The sequence below is a fragment of the Crassostrea angulata genome, chromosome 9 (assembly GCF_025612915.1).
Source record: "Crassostrea angulata isolate pt1a10 chromosome 9, ASM2561291v2, whole genome shotgun sequence".
NCBI lineage: Eukaryota > Metazoa > Mollusca > Bivalvia > Ostreida > Ostreidae > Magallana > Magallana angulata.
This window is the reverse complement of record NC_069119.1, coordinates 30,092,996-30,108,759: the sequence shown is the minus strand read 5'-3', so window position 1 is coordinate 30,108,759 and position 15,764 is coordinate 30,092,996. Positions and strand designations below refer to the sequence as shown.

Here is a 15,764-nt window from a genome sequence, read left to right as displayed (position 1 = left end):
CCTCTTATCAATTTTTTTCACTAAATGTTATCTGAATTTTCCAAACCTTTCGTGTAATCATACCTGTATATCAATTTATTTTTTGTATTCGTTAAATGGAATGGTTTCGTAAACTCTCATTAATTTTTTTCACTAAATATTATCTGAAATTTTCCAAATCTTCCATGTATTCATACCTGTATATCAATTTCTGTTTTGTATTCATCAAATGAAAAACCTAATATTTTATAATTGTGTCTCGAATAAAAGAAAGTAGCCAAAGAATAACATCTTCGCTAGCCAAGGGTTTTCGGTCCACTTTGCTCCCCATAAACCCTTGGCGGATTTCATCACGAAAACTCGGTGATGTGGTGGCGCTATCTAGCGAGCAACTTGAGTTGCGCCCCTTGCATATTTACATTTTAATCGAATTAAACAACAGGTTATATACACACTACGGCAATAATACAACTTGAAAACATATTGACTACCGAATATCGGACCACAATTAACGATGCTATTAAATTATAACCTAGGGAAAGCACGGAATGTTTTATTTATAGTGTTTTGTAAGGACCTGTACCGGGAGTGAAAAAGTCGCCGATTTATATGAAAGCTTTCATGCCATAAAATCAGGTATCGTTGTCGTGAATATTGCGGACCAAAGAAATTAAATAAAACAGAGCTCACTAACCCTTTAAAAGCAATAACCATAAGCAGGGACGTATATACTAACGGGATAGGCAACTTCTACATTCGCCATGTTTTCTTCCCATGCTATCACGCGAGCCTTGATAAGTTTGTAGAACTATGGTCAATCCCAGTAAAATATAAAAGTTTTTAAAGCGATCTGGTTAGACCATCGTTGGGGAGGCACTGTCCTCGAGAACTTGTGTCTCAACTTGTTAAAAGCACCGAATGTTTTACCAAAGATAACACATGTGTTTTCTTTCAAAGTTTATATTTACAAGCACTGCGATTGGATCAGCTACTCGCAGCTGCAGCCAATCATAAAATGGATCTTGTCACCGAGTTTCCGTAATGAAATCCGCCAAGGGTTTATGGGGAGCAAAGTGGACCGCAAACCCTTGGCTAGCGAAGATGAAGAATAAAACCATCGCTTGTTTCTTGAGCTTGTTTCGGATTTGATAAGATTTCAAATATAGATATAACGGTATTAAAGAAAGGTTTTGAATTCAAACAACAAAGAAAGCACATACATGTAGTTTTCTTTTTTTTTTTCGAGATTGAAATCGAAATAAATGGGGTTTTAAATCTCTTTATATACATGTACCTACCAAACATCTGAATAAACAGAAATAATCCTATCAGTAACAATCCATACCAGCTCCTCATTTTACAAACCAAACATTATACTGATTAACTGTCGGAATGTCTATATCCAAATATATCCAAAACGCAAACGTGCCTATTCACAAGATTCCGGACGGAAAGACCACGTTTCTGGGATCTTCCAAATCTTTTATGAATGCGATCCGCCCGAATTTGTACTTTTGTTCATGAACTTTGTCTCTTTTGAGAGATAAAAATCGAGACGGACGGCGTTCATATACAGTGCAATTGGGGGGCAGTAAACAATTTGCTATATATATCAATGGTCTCATGGTCTCATAAATAACTACATGTTCGTTAATCCTATCGGATAATCTCAACAATCCGTGACTTGCACACCTTAGTACTAATCCATTAATTAAAGTCCCCCTTGCTCACTGCCGATTTGCACGTTCCTTCAATGGCTTGGTATTGTAAATCACCTCGTTAAAGGATTCTGTTAAACGGGTCGGAAAGGACTTGTGCATCCAAGAAGCCTTCTTAGATCAATACTTATGCACCAATCTTTACAGCAGGCAAAGTTCTTGAGCTTCTTAAATTCAGGATTTGATTTGCTAAGGTTACGTTACTTGTGAGGATTATTTTTTTTTGAACTTGTTTTTACCAATAACATATGCTCTGTGCACGTGGGTCTTATCCGAATAATTTGTGGTAATATATCATCGGTTTTTTAAAGAAATTACAAAGAGTAATCATTTCATACCGTAATATACTTAAATTGTTAAAAGTAGATTATCGCGTATTCATATTGACATAAATTCACTGTTCCAAAAAGGAACTGAACATATATTTTGAAAATAGTATCCTCCACCTATAAAAATTATGATATATGTATATTATTAATAATTCATTCAATACACCCAAGTTCCACTCTCTATAGGTGGAAGAATTTTGTCCTAACGGTTCTAGGTATTTTTTTGTGCTTTTGTTTTGTTTGTTTGTTTTTTTTCTTGCTACTAACGTATGGAATCAGGTAAAAAAAATGATCTCAAAATCTTTTTTTTTTCGTATCGTAATTTGCTAAAAAAGTAAATTTTGGTAGATACTAGTATATACGGATTCGTAATAGTTTCAATCTTCCTGCATTTTTAAATTTTTTTTTTAAGTGAATTATAAATAAACATTACGACATATATTAGGAAAATGCCTTTTCCATCCTGAGACTAGTTTTTTTTTTTCATCTTTGTTTGATTACCGAAGTCATAAGAGCCAAATCTTTTATATTATCAATTCAGTACTTTAAATGTTACCAACCGATTGCTATTTTAGTTAATTGATCAGACAGTCATCCCACTCACGGTCAATTGATCTTTTTCCTCGCCAATTTTTATAAATAGACATGTGCAAATCTAGTTGGGGAGGGGGAAAATTCTATTTTCTTAAATTCACATAGTAATATTATCGGAAATATGCCTCATACCCACCCATCCTCCCCAGAAAATCATATATCCCCCAGCCCCCCCCCCCCCCCCGGAAAAAATTCTGGATCCGCAGATAATTAGACCCTCGTAAAAAGAAGAAAGTAAATAATGTACATCTATATATATCTTACTACCAAAAACCTCCTAAAACTAAGCCTGAAATCGAAACTTGCTTACCGATGATAGATGGTCTTGATTATTTAATGGAACTTTTGTACCAAGACAAAGAAGATTCAGATGAATGAAGTAGAAGAAGATTAACGACGACCTAACACAATGCACTGATTTGTTAATTTGTCAATGTAAGATATGATCTGTTAAGTAAATTGAATGGCAGTTTTCAGATACAGGACGCTGTTTGCAATGCAGTCGATACTACACATTACTAGTTTATATATATAGTGGTGAGTGATGTTGAAAGCCGAGTGGATAAATGAATGTACTGCTGATTTTCAAGCCCCAAACTACAAGAAAAAGAAAACATATTAAAATTGAATGTTAAGCTAGATTGCACATGTAATTTAGGAATCACATCGTTATAGGAAAAGCTGATGGGTATTTTAGGAATATCACGGAATGTTATTTCATATAGAATGCTACATTGTTATTTATTGGGGCTCATAAACAAAAGAGTTCTCCATGCGTCACTCTTTTATTTCTCAATGAATTGTAAACACTCTTTGGATCAATTGCATCATCGACATTTTCTTCTTCTTGAGAAGAAGTCGTAAGGTTTGGTATTCTTAATTACAGGAGAGAGAAATGACACGTGCATTTAATTTGGGGGATTTCGAATAAATATATGGCGAGTTTATGTTCATTTCCAACATGCAGCCCCTGTAATAACACATGGCGTAATCAATTTTGCTTAATATCATTATCAAACAACAAGGTCTTTAGTGCAGACAGACAGACAGACAGAGTATGAAAGAAGAGAAAAAGATAGGTGGATGGATGGATGGATGGATGGATGGATGGATAGATGGATGGATGGATGGATGGATGAGTTGGCCGGTGCGTGGGAGGATAGATAGATAGATAGATAGATAGATAGATAGATAGATAGATAGATAGATAGATAGATAGATAAATAGATAAATAAAAAGTAGTAGTATTACAACAAAAAAAACCCCTACACAATCTTATATTAAAACGATTAACTGATTTTGAATAACATTTCTGTGCAAATTGAACAAATTCACACACGATATATCCCTTTTTTTTTTTTACATCTCCCTTGTATTGATGAATCACGATTTGTCTCGAAACAACCAATTACAAAGACTTCAATTCCTGTCAACGATAACATAAAAAACCCAACATTCACGATTTTATTCTTTCCGTTAGAAACCTAGGATACTCATCAGTTTTTCAGCTTTGATTAATGAGGTCTTTCCTCGCACCTGCTTTGTGTATTGAGTTATCTAGAATCACGCACCAGAATTTTATATTCTCTCTGGAAAAGCTGGTGTTATTAAATAATTTTTTTAAGCTTTCAAAAAAAATGAAAGAAAAAAATTAAAAATGTTTACGATAAGAGTAAAAAAAACCCCACAAATTGATAATACAAATCTCTTCTTTATCAAGTTCAAAAGTGCATGCATAATCCCTTTACTTGTGGCTTTAAGCTAATTTACATGACTGTACTAAATAAAACATTTTATATATGTTTTATAATAGCGTTTAATATTAAGTTAAGCTTTCGACAAAAAATCTATATAAACTTATCTGAGAACTTTATTAAATATATAAATTATAATCATTTCTATTTTGAGTAAAGCATAAATACTAAAAGATGTGTATACTAGGCATATCTAGATAGATTCAGTTGCAAGCTTAACTTTAGCTATCAAAAGTCTAACTGCTATCTGGGATTTTCATAGGCGTAAAAAATCTCCAAATCCCCAAAGATAAAATAATAAGCTAAGATAATGCTGACTGTTCTATAAAAAGAAGAGAAGAAAAACAAAATTGGAAACATGGTCAAGGGGCGGAGATATCTCTTGTCTTATCTAGATGAAAATATCATGCAGATTAGCAATTACTAGGCTTAACACACGCCAGTCGTCAGCTTCGGGAATTAATTTCCTCTGGTAGTTCAATTAGCCTCGTACTGCGAGCTGTATTTTTTATACACGTTTGTCTCGCTACAGAAGTTTAAGGTCGCGCGCGCGACCCATAAATCTCGGACTACTAGAGATGCCCGGATTCACAATACGGTTTTATGACGTCGATGTGTCTCAGAAATTATAAAAGCGCAGAGCAGCAATATTGCTATGCTACATAATGGCTTTTATTTTGAAGATTTTCGTATTTTTTGCCTTGAAATATAACCAGGCAACAATACTCCCCTTCCCATATCCGCGAAAAATTCCGATCACCTTTTATCCTACCCAAAGCAATAATGAATTAAAATAAACCACACAAAATATGCTAAAATTATTTCCCACCCCATAAATTGAATTTAAAAAAAAACCATGTTTGGTTATTGGCATTTTGGTCACACAATCTGTGGCAACACATCAACACATGCGCGGATCCCCAAAAATTTTCCGGGGTGGGGTGGGGTGGGGGGGGGGGTTAGGGTTGACGGTCATTTGAGTTTGTCAAGGGGGGTTGGGGTTCCGAGGCATATTTTTGGTAATTTTATAGTGTAATTTAAAGAAATTCGAATTTTGCAGGGGGGGGGGGGGGGGTCCATCTGGACCCCCCCCCTTTCCTCTCTAGATCGGCACATGCAACATATTGTTTGTCTTGATTAATAACAGATTTTAAACTATTGACTATTAGACATAGAAAAACGAGGGAGGGGAATAAATATAAGTGCCATTAAAAACACGCTGCATGTTTACTGCACTAAAGAGTTTAAGATAAACCGTTTGCTCATAGTTGATCTTTTTCTTTCATGATTAGCAGTATTGGCAAGGAGAAATGACAACCCTCTTTAGTCCCAGAATGCTTTTTCCTAGGTAAGACCTTCATATTGTAGCGATTTTCTAATTTCAGATTTTTCCTCTTATCACTCGTAAACCCAGGATTATCTTGAAGGAAGCACAAAAATAGCGAAGGTTTCGAACCAAAAATTTCCAGCTTCAGCATTTAATTACTGTAGATAACTAAAAGGTCATTAGGACGTAAGCTTCTATTGGGTTTTTATTTTTTTTTTTCAGATCCTTGTGATGCGGATTTTCATGAGCGGATCAAAGGATCCGGTTTTAATTAGATTTTAATATTTTAATGCCTTTTTTAAATCCGAAATTGAAAAAGTCGTATTTTTTCATGTTCGTTATGAAGCTCAATATGCCTCGTCGCGGATAATGCTGGCGGAAGACAGTAAATCGCCGTACAACAAAAGTTAAAACCCATTCGTTTCTATTTGCAATTTCATTTTTGTCTTTTTTTTCATTCGGCGAATACGCTCACTGGTAGAGACCATTCTAAATGACGGAAAGTTTTTATTCTCGCTTTCCAAACTCTCGCTCTCGAGACTTCCGTATACGCTCCAAACAGGCTTACACATGTATAAGTAACAGGGTAGACTTCAGCAATGGATTAAACTCATTATATACTTATTAAGTTTGCTCTTTGTCTGCGTTTACCTCGTCCAGTGGAACCCCAGTCGCGTTTTTTAGGTGATGATAAGGCCGTACAAAGTTAAATTTGCGATTCTACGTTTAACGTCACTCCAAAATACCAAACCCACAGGTATGCGGGAGGGCCATAAAATCGAAACAATCAATTTCTTCAAATAAATTATTTTTATTCACTTAGATCAGAAAAATGCATTGAGCATTCAAGCTGCATGTAGGCTACCTCTTTAATGATGATCTTTTCTTATATTCCCATTGAGTATCTGATGTAAGTTCATAATGGGTTCTACAAATTTCCAATTTCTACAGATTGCAGCATTTTAGTAAAATCAATCTACAAAAACTTAGATTAAAACTGGGTTTTTTTTTTAGAAATATTATTTCTCCTAAACCTACGCGCGTTGGTTACGATAAAAATAGAATTAACTTTCGAAGCCTTACTTAGGACATGAGATCTGCTTAAGTTCCAGCTCTAAATGTTAATGCTAATTGCAATCTTAGAGTTTATCAATTTCTGCATGAATAGGGTATGCATGAGGCAATAAGCTCAGACGAGCCCACTCTCATTCTAAATTCTCACTACTTTTTTGTAAGAAGCTAACTGGGTAATGGAGGGAAAATGAGAATGAGATCAAATGCGAGTATTATTGCCCCGCGAACCCAGTAATCTCTCATCATTATGATTACCAATATTCATGATGAGGAGTAATTATTTAAGTTTATTTTCAACTATCTCAAAGAGCTTTTAAATTCTTTACTTTTCCCAATTATGATGAAATTGCCGATCGGAATAGTTCGATCAAAAGAGAAAAAGACCTTGTCTGAAATATTTCGGGCACGCGCTCTTAAAGTTCCCACACAAAAAGTCGCTCATCCATGTCAACATGATCTAGATCGTACCCCAAATAAACATTATTAGGGACATTCCGCGACCCTCAAACAAAAGATATTAAAAGCCACATCACTGTCCATTCACTATCTCATTCAGGGGCTCTTAAATATAAACGACCTGTCCCGGGGTTTTTATTCTATATCCCCTAAACCCTTAACGGTTTTTCTATAGACAGAGAGATTTATTTATAAATCACAGCTATCAACTACTCTGAATGCACGTCAACGTTAATTTCTATAATATTGACGGCTTAAATAAATATGACTGCAATATGAAAAGAGCGTAATTAACTCCCTGACAGGGCTGCTAAAGAATGGGAAAGCTACGCGTGTGATTGATGGCAAATATAAGATCCAGACTATCTGCTTAAAATAATGAGTTTTTCTTTAAAAAAATAATCTGACTTTTCAAATGAAAGAGTACGAAAAATCCCTTGCGTTTGATTTGTTAATGATTAGTTCCTGGTATGTGATAAATACAGCAATTATACAAAGTTTATGGAAAGTCAAAATCTATTCCACATACATGCATGTATCTGCATGTATATATCTATATGAATGAATGTATATTTCGCTAAAACCTGAATAACAACCCCCCCCCCCCCCCCAAAAAAAAAAAAACCCACAAAAATATTTACAAATGTACAAATACAAAGTATATCTATCTATACATACAAATGTATGTATGAAATAATGTATACTCTCTGACGGAAACGAATTTTGGATCTATTTTGAATGTAATTTAAATTGCGAACAGATATATGTAAGAATTATTTATCTGTTTAGAGAATCTCATTCCATGTACTAACATGGGCATGACTATATATAAATAATCTAAAGAAACACTGCGTAAAAGTTATTGGAATGCATGTACATGTACAATGTATACTATAACGTGGATTTTCAAAGATATACAGTATCACAGAATTATCGTCTTCCTAAATTTTCCCCGAGAATCAATAAAGAAACAATTTCATGATATGATTTGATGAAAATAGATATCAATCTATTGTTTTTATGGATAAATTATTTTGTAAACCCATATCCAACGCTACGTGTATTGTACAGTGTATCTCAATGTAAAAAGAAGATTGAAAAAAAAAATGAAATAAATTAGATATTGTTTATATTGTTTACAAAAAACCCACCTGTCACGAAAAGTTGCGAAGCAATCTCAATGAAATCCTAGTTTTTATTTATTCAGAAATACAACTTTGAACAAGATATCTATTGTTAATGGCAAAATTATCGTTCAATTTCTTATATATTGTAATCGCACCTCTACGCAAGAAATTTTAAATATCGAAAAAAAAAACCGCTCCAAAATAAACATGAAAATATTTACATACCTGAAATACACAGTAAAGTGCCGAGTACAAAGAACGGATGCCATTTAATAAACATCATTTTGTGTCATCACTAACATTTTCTTATTCCGCCGTCTTAAGGAAAGCCGAAGATCTTGAACCTAATTGGAGAGCTCGGCCAAAGAATCTATGTACTTCTAGACTTGAAAAATTTGTGTTCGCGCACCGCTTAAATAAACAATCACATCGGCAGCATTTGTTGACTTTGCAGAAAAAATAAACGACTTATCGCTGTTGATCTGCAATAAGTCAATGGAACACTAATGGAACATCTGTAACGATCTGCCTTCCCCGGCCGATTTTCTTCAAATCACGCCGAGAGATTGGTAATACGCGAATGTCAATACACCGATAATTCTTTCTTAGATAATTAAAACGTTTCGACCATACTTTGTGGCTTCTTTGTTTATATATACATAGTTCAGAGCCCACTATCACAGAGTTAATGTCTCTCTAAGTTTAAGACCACCAATTTTCTCCCTTCGTTCTCTCCCGCTCTTTCTCTAAACTGCTCTCAATACTGCAAGGGATCATGGTATTTTAGTAAACAAAAGACGGATATATAGAACTTTTTTTCTCGTCTTCACAAACAATTGCATAATTGAACCGATCGCTGTAAAAGTCGGTTGCAAAGAGAGTTTTTAAAAGCATGTATATAATCTTTAGAATCTATTTATTCCTGTTTGTTCTTCCTTTCTTTTAACCGCTTTCGTGGCGTTTCTTTCGTAACATTGAACAAGATATTTTCGATTTTCGATGAACTTGGGCACGAGATGTTATATAAAAAAAGAGACACTTGTTCGACCGAGGTAAGGTTTGGCCTTGTTAATTTAAATCTTCAGTTAAAAAAGAAATCTAGGGAATTTCACTATCATGAATGGTAGCCTTTCAAAAAACTTTAAATAGATACCTCAATAGATCCCATGAAACGAGACCTTGGGGTTTAACCTTCCCAGTGTTAACTTGACCTAATACCAAAGACTATATATTAAGAAATTTAAAAAAAAAAGCAGTCAAGATTTTCAATCACGATAACATTTGAAATAATATGACATGCAATGATAAGATTAAACTTCTACTCTGTATTTTGTATGTAGAGTAATATTTTTTGTAACCGACTTAATACATATCACTCGTGTAAATCACGAACTTTAAATAAAGAATAAGTTTATAAGTGTTCCTTATATTAAAATATAATTTTTTCTGGTCACTTTATATATCTTTGCTAGCCAAGTAATTCTCCTCTTAACGTTAAAACGAGAAAATAAACTGGACTTTTGGCTAGCAACGATAAACATGCGCGGATCTATTGGAGTCGGAGGTGGGTGGGTCCCCTCCTGGAAAACTTATTTAACCCACATATGCTAGTAGTAAAACCAACAAAGATAGGCCTTGGACCTCCTCCCCCCTCCGGCATCCGCCAAACAAAAATATCCCCCGAACCTACCAAAGTAAAAAAAAAAACCCTCTCGAACCGCGCCTGATAATTGAACTAAAAAAATATTTCAACTTCAAAAGATTATCTCAAAGCCTTTAAGCACAGTACGTGTCTGTTTAAATGGAACGTCCGATTATGAATAAACACGCGACTGTTGTATAGGAGGCTTTCACTGAAAAAAAATAAATATTGGTTTGAATTGCTCATCGATAAAAAACAGCACCCCCCTGCCCCCCCCCCCCCCAAATACAATCCCCTCCTCAAAAAGCGTAAATGTGGTTACACTGGCTATATATATGCAGAACTTTTGAATCTAACAGCCTTATCTCGCCCCAATAGCAATTTATTTGTAGTGTGATTTCAAAACAAAATATAATCACCAGTGTTAATTATTTTCTCTCATTTACATTCTGGTGAGGAAGAAATGGATCGGTAAATTCTTAAGATAAAACAAGGAAAGATAACCAACCCTAAGATAAATAAAAGCTTATCTTTTTACCAGAAACATATTGCATGTACATATATCTGATTGAAATACTTTGAAAGACTGTAAAACATAGCACGATCGAATTAAGGGGTTCAAGTAAATCCAAGATGATCGCGAGTGCAGTCTCTTAACTATTTACCTAACAATTCTTAACATGGCAAAAAACTAATCAATTTTTTTTTCTTTCTTGAAAATTTAATTATTGGAAACAAAAAGTACATTAACTTCAGTTCATCAGATACCGATACCTGCGGAGTAACGTGCATGTAAAAAATATACTTAGTGATAGAAATTTGTATGGAAAGAATATAAAGGTCTTTGTTTTCAATGTTTATTATCACCCGACAGGTAAAACAAATATCCCATAGAAAAATGATAATTGCAAGAAAAGAGAGAAAATCTTTTCCCTACAAAAAATATTGAACTTCCTACCGGAAATTTTTTTAATTCTTAAATTTCGAAAGGATAATTATAAACTAAATTGTTAATTACAATATAAACTAACGTTACAGTAATCATAAAATCATATGATGTTCGTATTACGATTTTTAAAAGTTTTCTTATCAATTGCGTGGTCACTTAAAATGATAATTCAATTATTATTTCTTCCTGCAAAATACCGAAGTAGCAATGAAAACTAAAAAAAAAAAATAAACATGCTATTATAGCGTTGTATCCAAGAGTTCAAATGTTATTCTTGTGTGGTAAATGCAATACTCTTGCTGTAACTGTTTAAGTGAGCACAACTCGTAATACCACAGAATGAAGCATGGCAGAGTCTGCTTTAAACAGGTGCCCGACTTTGAAATCTTGTTTCGTTTGACATCTTTACGATCGCATTGAAAACGAAAATGTGAAGTGCGTATTCGCCTTTGCATTTTGAGTACCTAATTTCATTTGGTTTTACATGAAAATCGTCGTAAAATTCTCATATATCTAGCGACAGACTTTAACTGTTCTGAAGTTTATGGCGTTGCTTATTCCAGAAGGGATTTTATGAGCAAAACAAAAATCTTCAAGAAATTCTTGTCCTACTCGAAGACAAGACGAAGAAACAATCAAATCTCTGATGTTTTCTTAAAATAACATGTATGTGTAATAAACAACACCAATCACTCAACATTACAAGCAATACCTATATTAAAAGAAAAATGTTTGTTATTTGCACAGTTTTATACACTATCTCATTATTAATTTGAATTGGCATCCTAAATTTAAAATGCAAAAGTTCAATCGGTAGGGGGGAATAATCTATTAAAATATATTTTGTACAAATCTTCATGCATGCCAAAAAGATATAAATGGAACTTAACTACTATTAATCCTCACAATGTCATTCTCACCATTAAATAATGTAGCATAGCTTTTTAATATGGTTTCATTTACACATTATCACTAACTCACATTCAACTATGTTGATATTCTAAAAATCAAAAAGAAGAAAAGATTAATTTCAGGCCGAAAACAGTCCACCTAGAACAGAATCCCATAAAAATCAGTCCTCTATATGAAATTCCATTGTACGTGAACAGTCTCACTGGCATTAAATTGTCTGTCTATCACTTACTTTAGATATTTATAAAAAATACAATCAACGTCCATGCAAAGAAATAAGCATAAGATGTAAACCAAAGTATACAAAAGTATATACACTTCGCCTAAGTACCGGAAACAACATTAAAAAAATAACTAAATGACGACTCTCTTTGTAATAGAATTTTGTCTGGATTGCAGACAGGTCCTGCCATATTGGATGAAACTGTCGTCTCTTTTGATGCTATCGTGATAAAGTCATATACAATGTATGGAGAACTTCGCTTTTAAGGAGACGGGGTGGTCAACGAATTAACCATTAGATCTGCCTTGAAGGGGCATGGTCACGATTTTGGTCAAATTTTATTTTTCTGTTTTTATTGTTTACAATGTTTTATGAAAGTATTCCTAATGATTAAATGAATCTTGAGAGTCAGTCGTAGAGATATGAGCAAGATAGAGGGCTCACAACTCTTTGTCATGTAAAATCTGTTTCAAACTGATATGTATATCTTCTTATTCATTTTAAGCATAAATAAACATTTCCTAACGTTTAACACATTTTTTTTGGTATAAAACTGGAATTTTCACTTCAACATTCAAAATGTAAACAAACGCTTTGTTTACATAGTGAAGTAACTCGCTTATGATTCATCAAATGACACTCAAATTTTGGTCAACCAATACAAATGACTTACTAAAGCATTGTAAACATTAAAAACGGAAAAATAATTTTTGACCAAAATCGTGACCATGCCCCTTTAAGCTTTGTCCTATGATATTTTTGGCCATATATTATTATTTAGTAAAAGAAAAAATCCAAGTATTTCAGATATAAGATTTCCGAATTATACTATATATCTATACAGGACTCTTCATTTTTAGAAAATTAATACATTCTAAAAATGGCCGCGACCACTGAGCCTTTTCATTTTGTAAGGCTTTAAAAATAATTATGAGTGATATACATTTAAATTGAATATCAATTTATTTACAGGAACAGTCAAATATACATTGAATAAGAACTCAGATCTGCTTATTTGCTTCTCTCATGTAAATTCGAATAACTCACACATACACCAGACTCAAATAAATATCTGATAGCTTGACAGTCTCATATTAAAAATATGAATATTTGCAATATTGTCGTAGTAAAAATATACTGAATATGATACTAAACATCTGTCTTGTACCTTTGTACTTTTAACTATCCTATTGACTATCATATTGATACTATTTTCGTAAACAATAACCATTTGGCATTTGGTTGGTAAATCATTAAAATGGACTTTGTGAATCATTAAAAGAGACTGTGGCCAAGCTTTACTGTCATGTAGATGCAGTTGAGGCAATATGATATGTAATCTTAGATTTTAATTTTTCTGTGATTTCGCACTATATTAACTTTATTTGGATACGTGTTCTGTATAATTTTGTGCTAACCCCCTCCCCCCAATTGGCCCGAAATCCCCCCCAACCCCCCAAATAAACACCCCCTCACCCAAAAAAACTAGAAGCGTTTATATATATTATTAATTTTTTCAGAAGAAATATATTTTGGTGATATCAAAGATAACAGATAATAACAAAAAAAAAAAAAAAAAAAAAAAAAAAAAAAACAACAAAAAATAAATAAAAAAATAAACTGGACACATATGTAAAAACTACTCCAATATTCCATAATTATGATTCAATTTACTGTTACTAAAAGTGTGATATATGAAAATTCTAACTTAATCTTTAAATATGCCGACTTGAATGGTGATCTTTGAATCCGCTAATCCAAAGGTTGAACGAGATCCGGTCATAGAGAAATCTCCAATATTCTACATGATGCAGTTTTCTGTTTCATACTTTTAATTGGTTTCATCTGATGTGGTCCATAAAATAAGGCTATCCCAGCGGATGAAACGGAAGCTTTTTATTATCAGGGACCCCATAAATCTGGTTGTCCACTGAAGTGGAAGAAGAAAAAGGAGAATCTTTAAGATATGTTATTTAATTTGTCAAGGGATCTTTAGTGAGAGAGAAGAGAGAGTGTGCATGCTTTCAAAGTTGCAGTGTTGTTTTTTCCAATTTGATCCTGGATATCATTTAATTTGCCAAGGGATTTTGACTGAAACAGAGATGCAAGCGCGAGTGTGTTTTTAAACTTTAAAATTGTTTTAAATCTTAAAATCGATAGTTTTCAAAAAGTATCCCCCAGGTGTTTATTTGATTTACAATATGGGCTTCTGTTGCCATGTTACTAAAGGAACAAAATATCAAACGTAATCAAAGGAAAAAAAAAACATCATTTAACCAAAACATGCGGATAAAAAATTGTATATGGGCGAAGCAATCATCGAATCTATAATGAAATCGCGAGATAACATCGGGCGAAAATACGACTCTTTTGCCTTTTTCTGGCAAATGTAATTTCCCCGTCTTACACTACGCGAACTTCAAATTAACGAATCAGTAATTCTGTTTTGATAAAGACGAGAGAGATCGGCGACCGTAGGGCCAAAAACTTAGTATTGGATTTGGGTTTGTTTTACTAGAATACAAATGCATATACAACAAATATGCCACAGGAAAGTAACATATTAATTGATTTGCGTGTAAATTTATAGATGAAGATAGAAAATTCCATCGACGTTTACATACAAGCAAATTCATTGGTAACATTGCGCTTTAAAAACTCATTCCAAATGGATTAAGAAAGCCAGCTAGCTGGCTGTAAAATGTTTATCAAGACTTGTCATACTAAAACTTCTTTTGATATAGTCTTGGATATTTTACTAACGGTTGTCTAAAAATGAAGGTGCGTATTGCTGTTTTTCAAAATGAATGCAACAGACTCCTACCCCCCTTCCCAAGCTATCTTGACTGTAAAAAGAAAAAAAATAACTTTATTAATCCTAAAAATTTTCAATCTATTCGCTCCTGTTTTTAATTACATTTTCCCAGCTCATATATATATAATGCCAGCTCCCCCCAAATAAAAAATTTTAAGTGTTCAGTTTCAATTTAATAGGTATTGTTTTTGTTAGAAGATGTTAATAGTGGAATCATTTAATCTCAAAAATGAAAACCGAAAAAAAAAGAATTTTAAGATAGAAATTATTTTTGTGGTATATCACTAGTAGAAAACTAATCCTTCAATGTAGCTCACAGAAATTTCATTATCTATTTTCTTTATAAGGTTATATACAAGAAGTCGTAAAAAGTCCTAGAAGAAAAAAAAGTCACTGTCCTGATCAGAAATCAATCCAGTTTGTTCACGGCCCTACCACAGTCAGGGAAAGACGCAAATATGTGTAACACCAGTTTATCTCGAATTAAGAAGTGACCTTGGCGATTTAGAACATCCTTACCTTATTTGCACTAGCCTGTTTAATTGGCCAAAACCAATCTTAAGACATGCTAATGACCACCATTAAAAAGATAAATCTCTTTTGAACGACGTTTTCATAGATCAAGGTGTTGCTTTTCATCAGAACACATCAATATGATGCGATTGTGATCGATAAAAACTATAAAAAGGATAGACAGGACGAAAAATAACTCAGAGTTAGGTCGAATTTTTTGATGATTGAAGATAGGTACTACGATCTGGTAATTGCCTTTTGATCTGTACTGTGATAATGCAGCAGATTATCATGGGATAAAATAAGTTTTATAATAAAATGTTAAAAACTGTTTAAGAAATCTGTTACCAAC

At 33.4% G+C, this 15,764-nt stretch overlaps 1 pseudogene; it reads right to left on the bottom strand.

Moving 5' to 3' along the window:
• LOC128162088 (uncharacterized) overlaps positions 1-9,323 on the bottom strand; it is a 13,071-nt pseudogene extending 3,748 nt beyond the window's left edge.
• Between the last annotated feature and the right edge of the window lie 6,441 nt (positions 9,324-15,764).